A 22,060-nucleotide genomic window follows, 5' to 3' on the forward strand; every position below is an offset into this window, starting at 1 on the left:
ACCCAGGTGACACAGATGAAATATTGACTGGGCACATTGTGCAAATATCCAGAGACTTCCCCATGTAATCATTTATATTATCTGATAAAGAAATGACAATGACATCCATTATTTACTAACTTTTACGAGTTATTCTGTCGATGGTGTCATGCATAGCCGTTGTTCACCTTGGAAACAGCTCAACTCAGTGCCATAAAGAACTCAGACAGTGGCACTTTGCTGCTATGAGCCATTGTTATGTGTCTTATAAATAAGAAGGAGCTTTCTAGCAAACAGGAAGAAGAACTGATGATGTGACTGCAACAACGTAATGGGAATGGCTGTAAACTTCAGCAGTACCTTAGAGACTGTTTGCACAGGTCATCAACAAGAGGCAATATATAACAGTGAAGCTGCCACCAGGATGAGACACAGCCACAGCCTCACACTAACCACAAAATAGCGCAAAAGAATAAGGTGCATTCCCGTGAATTTTCTTAGATAAAATATATGATTTTTTTTTTCCTGTTGTGACTGTTTTGAGGAAGATTTTCTTCAGAGCAGAGAATGAGGCTGAATGTCAGGTTTGTGTATTCAGATGTCATCAGCGTAGAGTGGAGCCAATATTAGGTGGACAGCAGCTGGTCCATGGGGCCTCATCCATATGTACATCTCATAATGCTGCCTGCTTTCCTATAGTAACCTTCTGACATTTCTGTCCAGATCCATGCACAGCAATGACCATCCAATACTGGCTCCAAATCTCCTGGGTTTCAGCATATACATACTGTTGCAAGTACCATGCATAACTATCTCTGAATACAGCTCTTTGCAACATAAGAGAGATAATCTAATCTCAGAAGAGCAGTAATTGATTAGTAGATTATCTCAACACAACCTAAAATTTATTACAAATGTAATGGCTTAACAGTAGGTAAAGGATTTCTTCTAATTTTGCTTTTTTTTTTTTTTTGCTTACGTTTCAGACAGTCTGGCAAATTTAATATCAAACAAAATCTGAATAAATACATAATAATAACCTGATTTAAACCAAAGTGGGCAACAACAACCATCAAGTGGTAGTTTAAGCCCAGTTTCATACATATATACTTTTTTTTTCATCTGATTACTGCTACAATATTGCAGCAATTCAAATTTTGTTTGTCTGGCTATGCTTCGGAGAAAATTATTGTTTTTTCATAGTTTGTGAGTGGTTCATCCAAACTTCCCAAAAATGTACCTTAATTAGGATTACATTAAAATGTAGATATGATTTTTCAACTAATTTTTAAAAAGCTATAGTTTCTGCTGCGAACCAGCATGACACCGGGATGCACAGACTCACTCTGCAGCTATCGTTGCCTCAAAACATTTTTAGTAATTGATAAGTTGCAGCATTTCTCCTCAAAGCACGAACAAGCTCTTTTTTTTTTTACAATTCCTTCTCAGTGTGGTCTTCCAAATAATTGTGACTTCATCCACGGAGGTTTTCTGCTCATGCCTGTGGAAATTAATTAAGAGACGCTCAAAGCGTTTGATCTTTTTCGAGAAACTCTAAACCTTAACCCCAACCACAAGCTTCATGTGGACAGATGTCACTAGATCTCATTTCCACAGAAAGAATCCCTCCAATCCAGGGAGGAGCATTTTCCTTCACTGCACTGCACACCTCTTAGTCCTTACCAGATTCATCCAGTTTTACAAAGTCCAGTTTACATTCTTATCAATATTAAGATTCATTTGATGTAGATGCTAAGAAAAGTGGTAGATTTGTATCCACTGACAACCCACACCGGTAAAAATCTAAGTTTTTTTTTTTTCCATATTCTTTGAGAAGTGTAATAAATACAAAACAATGAAACATTTTTTTCCCCTACTCTTTGAGTACATGAATAAAAATAGCACTGGGCCCTAAGCTAACACACAGCTGACTTGACTTCTCCAGACAAGAAGTTAAAATCTCATGACTGACCTCAGACTTTGTAAATGTGTCTTGCTTTTAATTTATGTCTTATTTTGTATAAAATAGCATGAAAAGACATGCGATTTCAGGTACATGGAGCCAACGTAATTCAAAGTTACATTCAAGCTCACTTGCTTTGTCCATATAAACGAGTAACATTTATGTCTGAAGAAGACTAACTTTAAGTTTTGTAAACCTTGCATTTTCAATTACATGATTTTATACAACTGTTTCAATACTTTTCCAAATTGTATGTTGTTTTTACTCAAAAAAGTTTGCTTCGATTTTTTTAAATGTAGCGTTTTACTGACATCTAGTGGTGTGATGGGTAAGAACACGTTTGAAAGACAAATGTTTCTGCTTTTAAAATAACACTTTGCAATTTTAAGACTAAATGCAAGACTGTATGTTTAATTTATAATTCAACTTCCCCTTTATCAGCTAAAATTTATATGATTAATTAACGCTTAGACACAATTTAATAAAGGAGACACTTTTAGAGGTTTTTAAAATGATTTCTTTTAAAAATTATGTGAAAATTGTCATATTTCTTTTCTTCTAATGTGTGACCAAAACTAACTTATAACCACACTCATGTGATATTTAGGAAATACTATTATTTCTAGACATCTCTAAGCTAAAACTAAGCAAGCTAGAACATCACTGGAATATTAATATTTATTAGTTGCTTTTATTATTTTTTATTTTTACCTACTAATATTTTTGCCTACCTAAAGATGGACAGACAGACAAATATTGACATTATTGTTCAGCAATAACAGACAAGTCTAGATGACGTTGTTAAGGGAGCCTGGTGAAACCTGCACACCTCTTTTTGCCAAACAAATTTATATGATTTTGTTTTCTCAGTTTTCTAAATATACCTAAAGGTTACATTTTTCCAGATAGTAAACACTATTTGGTTAATCTCTTAATTGTTACCCTCATAATGTTACCCTTATGATGACACAGGTGTCACCACAGCAGTTAGCAAATGCAGGAGGCCCAGATTAACTCTGTCAGATTTGATTTCAACACTTTTAAAGTGTCTATATGGGTCCACACCAGAAAGTGTTCATTTAACTCTTTTTGGAGAGTTAGTATCTGAACTCTCATAAAGTCTCAGATATCAAATCTGCTGGAGTTAATTATTTAACACTTACTAACACTAATTCAGTGTTTGATCTTAATATTAACTCTCACAGAGTAATTCTTTAACTTCTTAAGAGTTATTTGTAATTAATATTAAATGGGTACTTTATTGTTTAGAACTTTTAAAAATTCTTTGGAAAATACAGAAAGAGGCAATGCTTTTCTCAAATGCATTTATTTCAAAACATGCACCATAATTACAAAACATATTACAACGCGGAATAATGTGCATGTTTCACATGTCACTTTCATATGGAGAGCCATTTCAGCCAAAATTAAATAAATAAATAAATGGGTGAAATAAATAAAAAATGAGTAAAATAAATCAAAAAATGAAGAAAATGAGTGAAATAAATAAATAATTTGTTAAATAAATAATTTAGCTTTTTCATTAACCCATTTTTTCATTTATTTATTTTTCATATTATCAATTTCTCAATTTCCCTTTTTTCATTAATCTATTTTTCATTTACCCACTTTTCATTAATCTATTTTTCATTTAACCATTTTTTAATTTAGCTTTTTCAAGCTAAATTAAAATAAATAAATTAAAATAAAAATAAATCAAAAAATGAAGAAAATGAGTGAAATAAATAAATAATTTGTTAAATAAATAATTTAGCTTTTTCATTAACCCATTTTTTCATTTATTTATTTTTCATATTATCAATTTCTCAATTTCCCTTTTTTCATTAATCTATTTTTCATTTACCCACTTTTCATTAATCTATTTTTCATTTAACCATTTTTTAATTTAGCTTTTTCATTAACCCCATTTTTCATTTCTTTATTTTTCACATTATCAATTTCCCAATTTCTCTTTTTCATTTATCTATTTTTTATTTATCCCTTTATCCATTTACCCATTTTTCATTAATTTATTTTTCAATTAACCACTTTTCAATTTCCCTTTTTTATTAACCCAATTTTTTCATTTATTTATTTTTCCGATTATCAATTTCTCTATTTCTCTTTTCATTAATCTATTTTTCATTAATCTATTTTCATTTGTCCATTTTTTCATTTATCCCTTTATCTATTTACCCATTTTTCATTAATCTATTTTTTAATTTAAACATTTTTTGATTTCCTTTTTCCATTAACCCGATTTTCTATTTCCCAGTTTCATTAATCAATTTCTCATATATCCCTTTTTTATTTACCCAATTTTCTTTTATCTATTTTTCATTCAACATTTGTTTGAAAAATCTTTACTTTTCCCATTTTCCAATTCCCCTTATTTATTTAGTATTTCCTTATTTTCTTATTTATCACATTCTATTTCCCCGCAAAACTTAGGGAAAAAATAAATGCAAATGAGGAGAGGCACGTCATCAGGCTACAACTTCCCCAATTGGTTGGTTAGCGTCACACCCATACTTTGCTTCAAGAAAGATGGCGACCTTCTAACGGGTTATCAATAAGCTGAAGCTCATTAACTTCATTAGAAAATAGTGTTATTACTCCTGACTTTAGTTCTCGTGTGGCCGCTCAGACAGAACGTGTTTCAGTTGGCGGCTCTCATGGACTCAGAGCTTCACCGTCGGGAGTTTTTATAGTTTGAACGAAGCGGCCGCTGAAGTTGGCTTACGATTGAAGGTTCGGGACACCTTCGTAGCTACCAGCTGTGATCCAACTATAAGGAGCAACTTTACTGTACATCGTAAGTGAACTGCAATATCCAGAGGCAGCTCTACGGAGCATCGGGCTGAAAGAATGAGAGTGGAGAGCCTTGGAGATCTGCATCGGAGGCCATCTTTCAGACCTGCACCGCTGCTGTCCGTCCAGGATCCTCCGGTTGCCCAGACGTTGCACGGTAAGCTACTAACGCTGATGTTTGTTTTCCAACTACAGTCATATTTAATCAATAGGGCTCAATTACGATCGCGGGAGTTTTTGAGTTGATCTCGGCAGTAGGTGACAAGCTGAACGTCTCCAGGATGTTGAGACCAGCACGTCCTCTGATCCAATACATCTTATTAAGGATAAAATCAACAAAACGTGTTCAAATTAATGGCCCAACAGGTTGATTAAAGACAGTAAAAAGGTAGGAGTGGTTTCGAGTCGATCGCCTTGTTTTACCTTTGTAAACAGACAACCTGAATACAGTGACCTTTAGTGAGGGTACAGAATGGAGAATGGATAAAAGCTGAACTCCTGCTACAATCTTTGCCTCTCTTGGTTACTTACATCCCTGAGGTGTGCCAAGTGTGGCCCACATGCATATGCACTGTTGAAAATGAGAAGCTGACTGGTTGGACTATTTCTAGTCCAACCAGAAGTTGGACTAGAAATAAATTCTAGTCCAACTTCTGGTTTGTTGCTATTCCTCTGGATCCTGTTGGAGGAAAAATATCCCAACTTCACAAGATGTGGCTTTAACCTAAATCCTGTCAGTCTGAAGCTTCTCATATTTAGGTCATCAAACCAAAGTTCAGATCTACCATAACTGGTTCCATCGCCACCAGGTCAAAAGTACAGCTTTTTGGTGCAGCACATTCATTAATGTTTCCATCATGTATGTTTTCAGATGCAGACCATCCTGCAGGCCTCTGGTCTCAGTGTTTCCCTTCAGACTCCCAGTGGGCTCACAGCTTCAGGAAGACCAGAGACCTTCAGCTTTCTGGAGCAGGAACACCCGACCAAATGCACTGGTGACACATTCATTTTAAAAAATGTGGCTGTTCTTATACCATTGATATGCATGAACCGTCTGTATTTTACTGTTTTGAATAAACAAACTGATTATTATGAAATCTGTGTTCCTTCTAATATGTGAAGTTCTAATTTAATCAAATCTCATGTTTTCACGTCCCAGAGACAATAAAATGATTGTTTGTTTGTGGCTTAAAGTAAACGAAACAATCTTAATAGAACAAAGCTACAAAAATAGAATACAGATTGAAAGTTTTGGACCCGTTTTATTTTTTGGTTTCATTACACTGAAGATTCTTCAACATGAAGCTAAACATTGTCGTACCTTGTATGTATGACAACGTAGAAATGAACAAACATGACATATTGGGTTCTTAATAGCAACCCTAGCAGTTATTTTACACAGCTTGATTTATTGAATAATGATTGTGTTCATTTACGGACGCCTTCAATTGGAAATCTGCAATCTGAAGTATCAATAAAATAGTTTAACCAGTCAGTCCTCAGGTCGTCTGCCCTTCATGTTTCAGGCCTCAGTAAATGTCTGATGGATGAGCTAATGCTATCGTTTGTATCAGGTGCTCTGGAACAAACACTTTAAAATGTTAATGTCTTGTATAACAGAGTGATATAGACAAATGTTTTCATCTCACTGTCATTTCCACTCTATAGCTGAAGTTCATCACATTTCTGGATGTTCTGTGTTTCAGTTGAATTGAAGTTAGCAGGTTTTTAATCAGGGCCACAACACCCTGTGTGTGTTGGGTTTAAGAAAAGAGGCTGCTCTGTTGAGCACCAGCCTTCATTTTTCCTCTGATGTTTGGGTGAACTCTTCTCTGTGGAGGTCGGCCGTCTCTCTGCTTCTTCCTGAAGGAGACCCATCAGGAGTTCTGGTGCTGCTCACAGTGCAGACGGTTCTCCTCACTGTTCGTCGTGTCAGGCCTGGTCCCTCTCAGCCAGGATCTCCAGTCATTCTGTTCCTTCACCCTTGAATAAACATAACAGAATATGTTCTGGGTGTTATTTATGATTCATTTGTTAATTGAAACAATGTTTAGTATCAAAATAAGATTAATTTATTTCCTTAACAGTTCCTTCTCCTGTTCCCTCAGAAGGGCAGAGTTTAGGAGTGACTAATTACATTTACTTAAATATAGTTGAGTAACTTTTTGAAACTCAAATGAACTTTTAGGAAAACTCTTACTATGCTGAACTTTTTACTTTTACTCAAGTCATTTTATTATGAAGCATCACTATTATTTAAACTAATTTTTCATTTTTTCTTTAAAATACCAAAATTTCCACTGAACTTAATATTTTGGGCCTTCTAATTGTGTATTTTTTTTAGATATGAAATAATTGATAACTTGATCAGTTACTCAGTACTGATCAACTTTTTACCAAATGCTTCTTTACTCTTGTTTAATTTCTTATTCAGCTACGATTTACTTTGAGTAAAAACATGTTGAAGTGCTACTGTTATTCCTGGAGTATAAATTGTGGGTCCTCTGTCCACCTCTAAGGAACAGTAACCAAATGTTGAGGCACACGTTGACCAAAAACAGGCAAACTAAGGTGGTCAAGTTATACATACAAAGAAATACTTAAATTAATAGTCATATTTACTTTATATGCATGTGGGCCACACTTGGCACACCTCAGGGATGTAAGTAACCAAGAGAGGCAAAGATTGTAGCAGGAGTTCAGCTTTTATCCATTCTCCATTCTGTACCCTCACTAAAGGTCACTGTATTCAGGTTGTCTGTTTACAAAGGTAAAACAAGGCGATCGACTCGAAACCACTCCTACCTTTTTACTGTCTTTAATCAACCTGTTGGGCCATTAATTTGAACACGTTTTGTTGATTTTTTCCTTAATAAGATGTATTGGATCAGAGGACGTGCTGGTCTCAACATCCTGGAGACGTTCAGCTTGTCACCTACTGCCGAGATCAACTCAAAAACTCCCGCGATCGTAATTGAGCCCTATTGATTAAATATGACTGTAGTTGGAAAACAAACATCAGCGTTAGTAGCTTACCGTGCAACGTCTGGGCAACCGGAGGATCCTGGACGGACAGCAGCGGTGCATGTCTGAAAGATGGCCTCCGATGCAGATCTCCAAGGCTCTCCACTCTCATTCTTTCAGCCCGATGCTCCGTAGAGCTGCCTCTGGATATTGCAGTTCACTTACGATGTACAGTAAAGTTGCTCCTTATAGTTGGATCACAGCTGGTAGCTACGAAGGTGTCCCGAACCTTCAATCGTAAGCCAACTTCAGCGGCCGCTTCGTTCAAACTATAAAAACTCCCGACGGTGAAGCTCTGAGTCCATGAGAGCCGCCAACTGAAACACGTTCTGTCTGAGCGGCCACACGAGAACTAAAGTCAGGAGTAATAACACTATTTTCTAATGAAGTTAATGAGCTTCAGCTTATTGATAACCCGTTAGTAGGTCGCCATCTTTCTTGAAGCAAAGTATGGGTGTGACGCTAACCAACCAATTGGGGAAGTTGTAGCCTGATGACGTGCCTCTCCTCATTTGCATTTATTTTTTCCCTAAGTTTTGCGGGGAAATAGAATGTGATAAATAAGAAAATAAGGAAATACTAAATAAATAAGGGGAATTGGAAAATGGGAAAAGTAAAGATTTTTCAAACAAATGTTGAATGAAAAATAGATAAAAGAAAATTGGGTAAATAAAAAAGGGATATATGAGAAATTGATTAATGAAACTGGGAAATAGAAAATCGGGTTAATGGAAAAAGGAAATCAAAAATGTTTAAATTAAAAATAGATTAATGAAAAATGGGTAAATAGATAAAGGGATAAATGAAAAAATGGACAAATGAAAAATAGATTAATGAAAAATAGATTAATGAAAAAGAGAAATAGAGAAATTGATAATCGGAAAAATAAATAAATGAAAAAATTGGGTTAATAAAAAAGGGAAATAGAAAAGTGGATAATTGAAAAATAAATTAATGAAAAATGGGTAAATGGATAAAGGATAAATAAAAATAGATAAATGAAAAAGAGAAATTGGGAAATTGATAATGTGAAAAATAAAGAAATGAAAAATGGGGTTAATGAAAAAGCTAAATTAAAAAATGGTTAAATGAAAAATAGATTAATGAAAAGTGGGTAAATGAAAAATAGATTAATGAAAAAAGGGAAATTGAGAAATTGATAATATGAAAAATAAATAAATGAAAAAATGGGTTAATGAAAAAGCTAAATTATTTATTTAACAAATTATTTATTTATTTCACTCATTTTCTTCATTTTTTGATTTATTTTACTCATTTTTTATTTATTTCACCCATTTATTTATTTATTTAATTTTGGCTGAAATGGCTCTCCATACTTTCATTCACGTATTGCTTATTAAAAGGTCTAACATATCAGCTGTGCAATACAAAATGCAGTATGCTTAATACATTTTTCTTCAATACAATATGCATGAAATTGCTCAAAGCACAAGGTGGAGAAAGTGAAGCAAGCAGTTCATGTAATATGATAGAGTACATTTTCTTTTAACAGGTAGATTACTGGATATTACAGTACATAACAGACCAACCTGATATTCAGATCCGTCATTTCTTATCCAGTTTCTGTTGATAAGAGTCAGTTCCTCTCTGCACTCCACCAGAGAGATGTCCACTCACTAGCAGACTGTCTTCAGGTTGTTGTTCTGTTCGTGAAGTTTGGCCGGAGACACCAACATGCTTCTCTACTGCATTAGACAGTATTCAGTCTCCGAGTAGGACAGCCAGTGTCGGTCTCTGGATCATAACAAACAAAAAAAACATAACAATGAGGAATGGAGCGAAGGAATACATTTTTACTACAACTCTAACAACAAGCCTCCATTACAGAAATGTAGAGTTTCAGAGATATTAGCACTTACATAATCATTTTTGGAGCTTGAATCTTCGAAGAATCCATGGAGAGATCCGGGAGGGGGAGGTTAGGCTGACCTGGAGATTCATCCTCAACCAGACTGGTTGTAATATAAAAAGGCAATAAAAGGATTAAAACATGCTGCAAAACGTATATAAGAAGACACAGCAGCGGGAATAACGTTCTCAACGTGAAAAAGCCTTTTACATTTTTTCAAAGGAAAAAAACCGATCAGAAAGGTTAATAAATCTGACCAATATGCATGCAAACGTTCAACATCATAAAAAACACACACTCCAGATTATTACGGATCTGTTCAAGTTAGCCAAGAATTTGATAAAATGTTAACCGGCTCGATGTTTTCCAACACTTATACTCCGCTAACATTCGGCATGCTAAGCTAAAAATGCTAACACCGAGCCGTGTGGCAAAGTGACGTCCGTCATACAGGTTGAGCTCAACTCAAAAATAATAGCTATAAACCATCTCAGAAAAAATGACTTACCTAGCGCAGTAAATAACTCAGACAGGTGGAAAGTAAATAGTCCTGAAATGACTTGGCTTCTGTCGCTTCGCTTCGTGGGAATCTGTGATTCTGGGACGGAGTCAGTGGATTAACTCCTTCAGTGTTACGAGGCGCTGGTGGAGTTCAGAGTTAAGAAGTAAAGAGTTATTGATTCTATTTTAACGCCTCTCAATTGGAAACACTTTGTTTTAACACTGGATTTTTTTAACTACTAATAATATACACCCCAGAGTTACATAAACAGAATGTGACTCTATAAGTGTAAAATTAACTCTGCTTTTGCACAAAGTCTACTAACACCAAAACATTTAACACTTTTGAATTTGCTGTGAGGGATTTGATGTAAATCAAATTTGATTTACATCAAATCCAAATTGATTTGTTTTTGTTTTAATTTTATATCATGTTATATTACTCATACATCAAAAACGTACCAGGAGTGTTGCTTTGATTCTTTCATGTATGTTTGAAAAATCCCTGAGACTTTGGTTGCAGCCATTCAGGCTGCTGTGATGACATGCTGAAGGTGGAGCTTTTTAAAGAGACAGAAGCAAGTTACAAATGATATATGAAGTAATTCCATAACTGAAGATAACATATTTACTTGATCTTGCTGTAAAAAGCCTTGCAAATATATATTATCCCCCTTTACCTGCTTTTTTTTTATTCAGCTTTACTTTTTATTCATCTTTACTGCCAATAATTGAAGAAGGTCCTCTATTTGCTTACACAAACATCACTGACCAATTTGGGCTTTTGAAAAAGTTCATGTTTCATATGAATTGTACCTTGTGTAATAGGAATACAGTAAATATGTATGTCTGCTCTCTGGGTATCAAATTATGAATAAAATAATAGTTGTTTATATAAAATAATGCCAAACTAAGAGAAAAATAACTTTGTTAAAAAAATCTTTCACATTTATAATGTGAGCAAACCTTATAGAAAATACTTTCTTACAGAATTGGAGTAAGATTTTTTATTTTATTTTTATTTTTTATTGAATTTACAAGATTCACAGTGGTACAGTTGGTATCACTGTTGCCTTGCAGCAAGAAGGTCCTGGGTTCGAGATAGGCACCAGCACCCCTCCCAGCCCCAAAGTGATAAGGGTGCAAGAAGGTGGACGGAATTTACAAGAATATATCTTACGTCCCCCAAAATGGATTTTAAATTCCATATTTATAATCTCCACTAGGTGGCAGCATTTGATTTGTTTTTCTTACCTCGAATATGCATTTCTGCCCAACATGCATAAGAAATATTGATTTGTGCAGTTTTCACACACAGGGCTATCCTATGTGCTGAAACAAAGGAATAGAGAAAGGACACAAGTAAATAAAAAGAACAGCTGTAGAAATATGAGCTTCACACAACAAGAAAAAAATAAAATGCACAATTGAGGCAAATAATAAACTAAGACATAAAAGATATGACCTGACAAGAGAACGCTGGGCCTATGTGGGTAAGGTGCAATAAACAGCATGTTTTCAGTCCTGATTCAAAGGAAGCAAAATTTTTTACACGTCATGATTTTTGGGAGCTTGTTCAACCTATGGAGAACATAGAAACTAAGTCCTGGAAATACAGAGTACAGAAGTCTCTGGTGACCTGAGTGGCCTTAATGGTTCTCATCAGCATTATGACATTTTCTTGGCCCTTTCAGTGCCTCATAAAACCTCAACAAGATTTTATAATCTAATGTTTCACAAATAGCAAGAAGCCACGGCAGTGACACTCGGACTGGTATGAAATGCTCCACTTTTGTTGGTCATAACTTTAGAAGTAGAATTTGGATGAGCTTGAACACAGACAATTAAAAGGTAAGGATGAAAAAGATGAGAAGGAAACTCACATAAACTGCTGACTCTTCAACTTGGTTAAAATCTCAGAGACCAATTTATTTGTTACACTCACACCACACACTGACATATTTAATGTCTCTTAAATCCCACCTTCCTCGTCTAAATGTGGATATACCTGAAGTTGCTGCCATATTGGATGGTGTTGCCATTGTGTTGGTAGGAAATTGAACAAGTGTATTAATAAAGTATAATAACAAAGTGTGTATTTTGAGAGCTCAATATTACAGGGAAAATATTTGAAGACTTATTTTATAAAACAACCACTACAGGATCTTTTTATGTTAGGAGAATATATATTTAAAGAAGAAACCTGTTTTTAACCAATACTTGTAAACACATACTGCATATCCATTATATAGTAAGCCATGAACATCTTCATCTGGCTGTGCTTTAACCCCTTGTCCTTGAGATTAAAATAGGTGTCGCTCATGCAGGGCACAGAGAGTCCCATACATATCATTGGGGATACAGCGCAACTCCCATCGTGGTCATAAAGACATTAGCAAACTGGGAGCAGATGACCCTGTGTGCGCATTCCTCACTGTCTCCCCCAGGGGCAGACATGTGCACTGCATACGTACCCCAGTGTGGCCCGAACCTCCAAGGACCTTTAGTCTGCGCCCTCAAACTATCCCTCATATCTAATAAAGACAGTGGCACGACATTTGACATGTAGCCTAAATACACTACACAGCTTCACTTTAAACATAGAGGAATACGGTGATATTATTTTGAATAAAAAGGTACTTCTTTCCAATATGAGAGTTTATTTTACAAAGATTGAATTGAACTGACAAACTCGCACAAAACCTTGAACATAATATTTTTTCCTTCATATTTTATTAAGAAATGTTGAGGGAACATTTCATACAATTATTTGATTGTTGCAGCTAGAAAAAGAAATCAAGACTTCAAATTAAGGCATGAGAGTAAAAAGAGAAGAAAAGGAAAAGGAGAGGTTCCAAGGTAACCATATTAGATTAGTGGGTGAGAAGAGAGAGACAAGAGTGAAGGGATGCGACAGAAACAGTTATTATCCTGCAAGCGTGGGAAATCTCCTGGTGTGGGTCCCTGGTGAAAAGACAAAACTGTCCTTTCTGATGACTTTCAGTTCTTCGGGGTTCACATCCTCTTGTCCCCTCAGGACTACGCTCAGCTCTGGACATTCAGTTACTGCTTCCCTTATTTGTGTAATATTTAAACTTAAATGTGGTAATGTCATTGCTAAGTTCTTATAAAGAGCATCTAAGGCAACACATGTGGTTCCATACACAGTTATTTAATGAGTACTTTGACCATTCATAATTTCCATCCATTCATTTTTTGTACACCATTGTCCCAACTGGGGTCAGGAGTTGCTGGTGCCAATCTCCAGCTAACATTCCAGGGGTCGCCAGTCTGTCACAGAGCAACACAACCATGCACACACGCACTCACACTTAGGGACAATTTAGAGAAACCAATTAACTTAACAGTCATGTTTTTGGACTGTGGGAGGAAACCAGAGTAGAGAGAGCCCACGCATGCACAGGGAAAACATGCAAACTCCATGCAGAAAGATCCCAGGCCGGGAATCTAACCCAGAACTTTCTTGCTGCAAGGCAACAGCTCTGCCAACTGCACCACTGTGCAGGCCATTCATAATTTTTAGGTACATTTTCTAACTCCAAGTCAGATAAGCTTGAATGTAGTTCTTTTTTGAATGATGATTGACTTAGGTAGATGTGTTTGGAAAACCCAAAGGATGAAATTCACTTTGTATGTTATACAAAGTGGATAAAGTAATTCTCAATTAAAAACCAAAACAAATGTGTTTTCATTTTGAAGTTGTAACCATCTAATATTTATAAAGCACATATATTATACAAGCATTTTACACTATCAATCACTCAATCAAATTTTATTTGTATAGCACATTTCAGCAGCAAGGCATTTCAAAGTGCTTTACATAATTAAAATAAAAACAGCATGTGACATTAAATAAACAGTGAGAAAGAGATAAAAAAAAAGATAAAAACATATCAGTGTTTGGAAATGGCAAAAACATCAACTGCATTTTTGTGCACACAAAAGAAAGTCAAAGCTATCACAAAAAAAAAGATTTAGAAAGATGAAATGCAGTAAAATGTAGAGGAAAAAAAAGCCCTTTTCCTTCAGAGATTCATGATTAAAAATCAGTCCTAATGCAGGAATCTACCATATCTCTATGATGTAATTCAGCTTACTTTGGATGGAGCTGCAGTGTTTTTCCATCTGAGATTGTTTTTGTACTTTTCCCCTACATTCCACCTTTACGCTTTTCTGAACTTCCTAATGTTCTGGAAATGTTTACAAAATTTTTAAAGATATTTTTTACTCAATTTGTTTATAATGTTAGCGGTCGTGTATACATTATGAACAGTCTTGAGTAACAAATCTAATCACAAGCTGTTTATCATTGCTAATGTTTACATACATTCTGTCCCTGAAACTTCAGTAACAAAGATGACATATTTGTGCAATATTAAACAAGCCTTTCCTACATGTCTTATGATTATGAGAGATTTTAGACAGAATGAAGAGCTCTTTCAATCTCATTATTTCATATTTGTGCTGGATTCCCTCAAGATCAGAAAAAACAATTAGTACATCAAGACACAAACTGGGTCAGACAGGAAATAAACGCAGCAATTTGTAAAGTGAGCTTAAACAGCCATTATCCAGGAAAAGTTCAGGCAAGGTCAAAACATGTACTGTTTAATTTGTCCGCAGTTCTATTTAGTTCATAAAAATGCATGATTATGTAACATAATCTGGCAAAAGCCAGTGGTCTGGAAAAGAATGACAGCTTGTAACACACTTTACGTCAGAAAATGAGGACAGTAGTGGAATTCTACCAGGGAAATGAGGACAATTTAATATCATTTCTTCTTGTATCCATCTTCTGCAGCGTTCTGGATTTGAACCTGTGTGTGCTTCGATACGATATGCTTATTGAGCATGTTTAAATGTATGCACATGCTCTTTCAGTTTACAGCTTTTAAGTCTCAGCACATATTAAAATATATGTCTTGAAGTTAAATAAAAGCGGGTAAAACTTGAAAGGACAATACAATTAGACAGCGTCTGTCTTTTATTATCTAAAGGAGCAGTTTTATGTATGTTCCAGGCTTATAGTGGCATTTATCAGCACAAATAAGTGACTATGTTATCTTGAGTTATTATAAAAATGTTGCATATATCCAGTGTGACTTAAAAGAACTTTGACTGTGTAATTTGTGTAGATCTTTCACTTTAAAAACTCCTGCACTTTCTGAAATGTCGACTTGTCATGTCCACAAATCGCTCCACTATTAACCCTTTAACAACATTTTTCCCAGCGGTATACTCAGAAGTAGCTCTTATAATGAGCTCAGCAGAAACAATCAGGTCAACCAGGTGTTTGCTAATTGCTGTTGGCTATTCTGAAGGAGGGGGGGTCTGCTCTGTGAGGTGGAAGCTTGGAAACTCCAGCATCGAGGAGAATCTGGGCCTCTAAAAAAGGAAGAGCTACGCTTTCGTCCCCCTCAGGCATTTTGCAGAGCAATGTCATCTTCGTGTGGCATTTTACAGGATATTAAATGATTTCTCAAACATACATGAAAGAATAAAATCAACATTTAAGGTATGCTTTTTTTGAGGGAATAATATTATAACATGATGTATAGCTTCAGCTTTACATCATGCTTTTAGATGACCTTAAAAAGAGTCAATTTTGCATAATATTGCCCCTTTAAGAAGAAATTTAGCTTCACTGTCCTCCACAATGTCACTATATCTGTTTCTGTAGAGACCTCTTGAGGTCACACCACAGCAGGAACTCCACAGAACAAACTGTAGCTCTAAACTTATTTTTTGCTATTTTGTTGGCCAGTATTATTTAGTACTGTACTGACAGCAGTGTTCATCCAGGATGTCAGACAAATGACCCTGCATTTGAGCTGAGAAGTGCTTCCATAAACAGAGGTTATGATCACCTTGAATGACTGTAAGGTGTGCAAGACTATGGGCTGTAACATAAGTCCCAGTTATGCTTCTGTGAAATAAAATGCTTGAACATTGATTTTTTATTTTTTTTATTGTGCCAATTTCTTTGGTTCTTTGACTCTACTCCTCACACCAGGCTATCCAATAAAACTGGTGCTGGTGTCAGAGTACCAAAGAAATCTACTTTCAAGTAAAATTAAACTATAATTGCTGCTTTTTCTACATGTGAGTCTCCCCAGATTGAATTGTGGTAATCCTTATAATAACATCTAAATGAGCTTTAAAATCTAACAGACTAGCACATACCTGTAAAGTATAATATGGAGCAATTAGCTTTTTTTACATTTCTTTTTGGAGCAAAGACAGATTGTTTTTCTTTTGTTTTGGGTTCACTAACATATAAAGACTTGCACTGGTTCTATTTCAGTTCATTGTGAGATTCTCTGTTCCGTTTTGCCACATGCGTTGTAATCTCCAAGTCCATTTCAAACAACAGCAGCATAGTCTTAAAGGTTTAGATAAACTGAACTGCTGTCTTTTTTAAGACCTCTCACAGAATGCTAATCATTTAATCAATAGAACTGATTAGCAGCATCTGTTAATCACTACAATTGATTAGTAACATCTGCTTGCCCAGTGGTCTCCAGATTCCAGTGAAAGCAGCAGAGGGTGTTAAGGTTTGGATTCTCACTTTTGCTTTGTTTACTTTTTAGTCCTTGAGAAAAAGATAATTTTCTCATTTTATTTAAAAAAATACATATATTGCATCACTATATTTTTACTAGAGTTTTAGAGTGTGGAGTTCAAGGATGTTACCAATTCTTTTCTTTTAAAATGTTCATTTTCAAAACAGAAATTTCCATAATTGCAAATATACTGGGCCATCTGGCTGTGTCCAGAACTGACAGATTGTTGCTCACAAACTCTAATTCCATCAGTCCTGTGTGAGCCATATTCATTCTCATTACTTGTTGGATAAGGCAGTTTCTAAAAAACAAGGCAAGAACAAGCAGATAAGGGAAAAAATGCTAGTCTGTAGATTTCCCATTGGTAATATGATTATCATTTGGAAACTGAACGTTGCATTTATTTCTTTGAAATTCAAATATATATAATAATCTGAATCGTTTAAACTTGACAATAAAGAAAAAAATAGAATTATGTAATAAGTAAACCGTAAGTACACGTAAGGTGTCAAATGCACACAAAAGCATTGCTACAATTTGTCTCATTCTTGGGGAGTTATCGACCATCTTGTCTAGTTTGTCCATTGTACCTTTACAACCTCATTAACAAGACATTCAAAAACAACAGAGCTAAAAGCTCAATTAAAGTTCAAACAATTTATTTGTTGTAAAATGTGATGTGAGCAAGCTTACTGAAGTGTCTATTGTACAAGACATATAACTGGAAAGTATGTCTCTGTAAGAGAGAAAAAAAAACTATTCTCAGTGTTTTACTAAAACCTTGTTTGAGCCTCCATCTTAAAGCCCATTAGTGGCAAACACAATAACACACACGCCTACAGTAAGTAACAGTGAGTGCTGAAGCAACCATCAGTTGCAAACTTGTCCCCCCACCCCATCCTGAAGTGTTCCTCAGTGCATTAACCTTGCCAAAATGTCAACATGACAAACATGAAATACATGAGCTCTATAGGAAACAGGCTTTCCCACCACACAAATGTTTCTTTTACCATGGTCTAACTTTATAATGTTTGGTTTGGCTTTTATGTTCTCAGTTTTAAAGCTATTTGGTCTGATTTAATGGCTATATTCTCAAATACCAAATAAATCACAGTACTAAATTAAATGACGTCATTAGCAATGTTTTTTTTTCTCTTTGTTTGCTAGTTTAACTGATGGGACAGATAAGGAAGCTTCTTGACTGTGAAAGCACAGAGGAAAAGATTGATGCTGAATCTTTTCAATGTTTGTTCAGTCTTCATGATTTCACAATGTTTTGTTCAGATGAATATTTGTAATTTTACATGTAGAATTTTTTACCAAAATAGCTCTGGGTTTAGATTTGAGGAAGTGTGTTATAGAAGCAGCTTAGCAAAAGTTCCATTCAGTGCTGACCTTCCAATGGAAAATCCATTTTCTCTCATAATGAAGAATGCAATTTATTTCTCTAAAGCTGGAATGCTAACGGATACATGCATATTTATCCTCAGACTCTCCCCGCTGCTTGTTTAGAGCACTAGTCAGACAAATCCTTTATGATGCAAGAGAAAACAGTCTTTGTAGCCTTACTCAGCCCCGTGTTAGCGCCAGGTTCACCGGAAAAGCCCCAGCAAATAAACAACTTCACAAAAAATAATTAATGAAGCTGTGGGAAAAGCGATTTAATTTCCTCTCACTGACTATGTGCATAGGTCTCTGAGAAGTGAGGTTCAGTATGAAAACAGAGAGGAAAAGTTGCTCTTAATATAGATTTGATCTGGCAAGTCATAACAGGGCAAATCAGAGCATGAAGATAACATTAAGTTAAACTGAATGTACTGAATGTGTCACAACTTCATTGTTTTTATTGATGACCTTTGACACTCACCACCCTCCGTCCTTTCTTTCTTCCCCAACACACCGGATGGATATATCATTTGTTTGTTTGTTTGTTTGTCTTACCCAGCAGTGCTCCAAAAGCTCAGATCCCACGGAATAATTATCTAGTTATCAGAATCAATAACAATAAATACAGTACGCAATAAAGCAACCAAAAACTATTAGATACAGACTATAGACACAGAAACAAAACAAACAAAAAGAACAACACATTATTAAGCAGTTTACCATGAAAAGTCTTTTGCATAGCTTTGTTTCTGGATGCTGGTGATACAGTACACTGTTATAGGTCTCAAAGGAATCCCATTTCCTGTTACTAATTAAACAGCTGTTTCTGTATTTTGTTGAGCTGTGTCTTCCAGTAAGGAATAATGATCAATTGGAGGAAGGCCTTGACCTTTGAATTTTGTTCATAGCTGCAGGTTGCTTGTAAGCAGAGTAAGCAGAGAACTTCCTAAAAAATGTCCAAGCTCATTGGCGCTTTATGTCCAATTGTGTGTTTTTTCTTCAAGCTTTGTATGATTCAGCTAAAATAGGTTAAACTAATATTAAATAATGTGTCAACTGCTTTTTACAGATTTATAAATATTTAAACCTACAGCTGATCATTTCTACCTTAATAAATCCATATTTCTATTAAGAGAAAACAATCTTACTACCATAATCTATTTTCTAGCTTATTTTTTAATTATCTGACGTTCTTTGGATGCGCTGAAGCAAACCATAAAAGCAAACAAAATAAATGATTCAAATGAAACATTCTTTTTTAGATGTAACAATAAATGCATTGAGTTAAATTCAAAAAGTCGTAACAAAAACCTGGTGTTTGTTTTTTTAAACATTAAAAAAATCTTTGTTTACTGTCTAACATCTGTTCCGAGTTTGTTTTGGAAGTAGTTGAAGAGAGTATTCATATGTATTTTCAGACAGAAGAAACAGGTATACTGAATTGTGCTACATATGAATTTAAAACCTTTAAAACTGTACGGCCTGTAATGCATCCCAGCTCTATGAGTTTATATCTACTCTAGAATGCTTGTTGACACCAGCCAACTACTGTTTCATGTGTTACACTTTTATTGAGCCATTTTGAGTCAATTACTTCTTAAAAAACAGATTTTATTGAGAGTTCCCTACTTTACCATGTCTATTCTGAATGTTAATTTAGATAAATAAAGCCTCTGTCAACATCATAAACAAAGCACCCGGTTGCCAGCTGTTGCCGGTTTATTTGAACAACGGTCCAGCTCTCGCCATTGGCTTTAGCATTCATTCATTCACTCAAAGGGCTGTCCCTTCCTGAACCTTAGTTTCCAGGAAATTCTGTAAAGAAAGCAAATCTCCCATCTTTTGCATGTGCCGTCTGCAAAGGAAATACAAAAGCAGTCACAAAACGGAAGCACTCCTCAGATTTTCCGAGTGAAATGTATTCACGTCTGTCTTTCAGCATAGTGACGCAAATTATGATGTGTACAAACTTTTTTTTTTTGTTATTCAAGGTCACCAATATGAAAACAGTCTGAGCAAGATGCAGGGTTGCAAACTTTTTAAGTGTACAAAAGTACTTTGTACTTTTTAAGATTTTGCATTTTTAAATTGGAGACAAAATGTAGAGAAAAAAAAAGCTTGTTCACATATTTATGTGTTTTAGGGATTTGCAGTCAACCTACAAAAAAAAGTGAAAGAAAGTGTATTAAATTACCTGTAGACTTTTTGCATGCTCCTGAGTTAAAGGACACCTAGTCACCCTGACATTTTGTTCAATTTTTGTGAGTGCTCCTGTTACGTAATTGACAAGAGTCTATTGTCTGACTACAGAACAGGCAGTGCTGAAATAGGCACTTTCCCAACAAACCACTGTGCCCACAACGCTGATCCCATTTAAGGCTCAAGGCTAGAAATCATGACTAATAAGACAGGCAAAGGTTCATTTGAGAAGCTTGAACTTACATCTTATTGCAGGGTCCCAAATGTTCTCTGGACAGGGTGTTGTTTATTAATCTGACAGGAGAGTTAAACTGTGTGAAATTAGAAATTTTCCGAGGTTGTTCTGGCTCATATGTTTGGATTTTCATCTCATGGGGTTTATCCCTGAAGCAAATTTTAAGGACGGTTTACTCTCAATGCTCTGTGTTGCATATAAATTAGCAACCCAAAGTGAGTGAGAGGTTCAGTGCATCTAATGTCAGAAATAAGCAGTGAATGTTACAAAGTGGAAAATAAAGTTGTTTCATATTTATAGACTATATATGTCCATGTCATGAGCAGCATCAAGCCATGCTCCTCTTCTTTTGTTTCCTAAAAGCTTGATTTTTTTTGTGTCTGCCCTCAGTTGCCTGGAGACAGTTTAATTAAAAAACATTACAAGAACGATTAATGAGTTGCATCGTAATAAAGTTGGTGCAATGACATACTCACCCGACACATGGTGAAATTTGACATCATATATATCAAAACCGCTGTTTAATAATTCTGTTAAAGATCAAAATGTTGATTGGCTTAGAAGCTGAGAGATAATTGCTTTCTCACTTTTATCTTTGTTATGAGCAGCACTTTCAAACAAGATAATATAGCTCAGTAATGAATATAAAGATAAAAAAATAGTCAAGAGACCAGTGACTAACAACACTCAAACACTCAAATGTGCTTGTCTTGTTTCATTAAAAGTAACAAAACACAAGTCATTTCAAAATTAAAGCCATGTAACATAACAATCTCTGCCATTAAACCAGATTTCTTAAATTTGAGATTTTACATTTACACATTCGTTAAACAATATGTGTAATTGTGAGAAACTTGTAATTGCTTTGCTATTCTTGATCTTAATATGTTAAATGAAAACCAATGTTCCCTGGCTAGCAGAAATGTTTTACTTATTTTATAACAAGGGTTAAACTTATAGCTTGCAACCACAAATGCTCTGAATTGAAATGGTTTGCATTAACAGCACAAAACACTTCATGAGCAGGTTTGATTTCTTCCTTGATTAACTTCTTTAAAATGTTTGCTGCTTTAAAGCGTTCTAACTTTGCATTCTTGACATTACAAAGTGTTTTACGATTTGATTATTTTAAATAAAAAAATAATTTTTTGGTAAATATATTTTTCATTTCTTTGTTCATTAAATTAGATTTGCTCAATTCTGTTCTTAATTGTGCTTTCTTCTTAATTGTCAATATGCAGTTAAATATGGTTAAACCACTGTTTGCTTGTTTTTGTAAATGAGTAAAAACACTGGAAGGAAGCGACTGTAGGACACAATCTATTGGGTGAAATTATTTAATGTATTTCTAAAATAATTATATCTACATTTTAAAGATGGAGAGGTAGTCTAATTATAAGGAAATATCTTATTGAGAGAATGAATAAAAGAAGAAAAAGTTTGGTAAAATACTACACTTATTGAGCTCAAAATATATTCATGTATGCAGTCATGTAAAGCACTTTGCG

General features: G+C 34.9%; 3 long non-coding RNA genes across 3 annotated transcripts in view; 1 reads left to right on the forward strand and 2 right to left on the reverse strand.

Annotated features, from left to right (window-relative positions):
• The window catches only part of LOC145551422 (uncharacterized), a 116,639-nt gene that overhangs the window by 55,206 nt on the left and 39,373 nt on the right, over positions 1 to 22,060 (reverse strand). The window lies entirely within an intron of this gene.
• On the forward strand, positions 4,102 to 5,850 carry LOC145551421 (uncharacterized). Its single transcript, XR_014087246.1, has 2 exons — positions 4,102 to 4,910; positions 5,625 to 5,850. It is a non-coding gene; the product is annotated as an uncharacterized LOC145551421 (long non-coding RNA).
• LOC108166239 (uncharacterized) lies at positions 9,119 to 10,333 on the reverse strand. The gene is made up of 3 exons (XR_001776535.2): positions 10,156 to 10,333; positions 9,658 to 9,750; positions 9,119 to 9,532 (listed from the first exon to the last, which is right to left on the reverse strand). It is a non-coding gene; the product is annotated as an uncharacterized LOC108166239 (long non-coding RNA).

Source organism: Poecilia reticulata, chromosome 4, assembly GCF_904066995.2.
Source record: "Poecilia reticulata chromosome 4, P_reticulata-male-v2, whole genome shotgun sequence".
In the NCBI taxonomy this organism is placed as follows: Eukaryota; Metazoa; Chordata; class Actinopteri; order Cyprinodontiformes; family Poeciliidae; genus Poecilia; species Poecilia reticulata.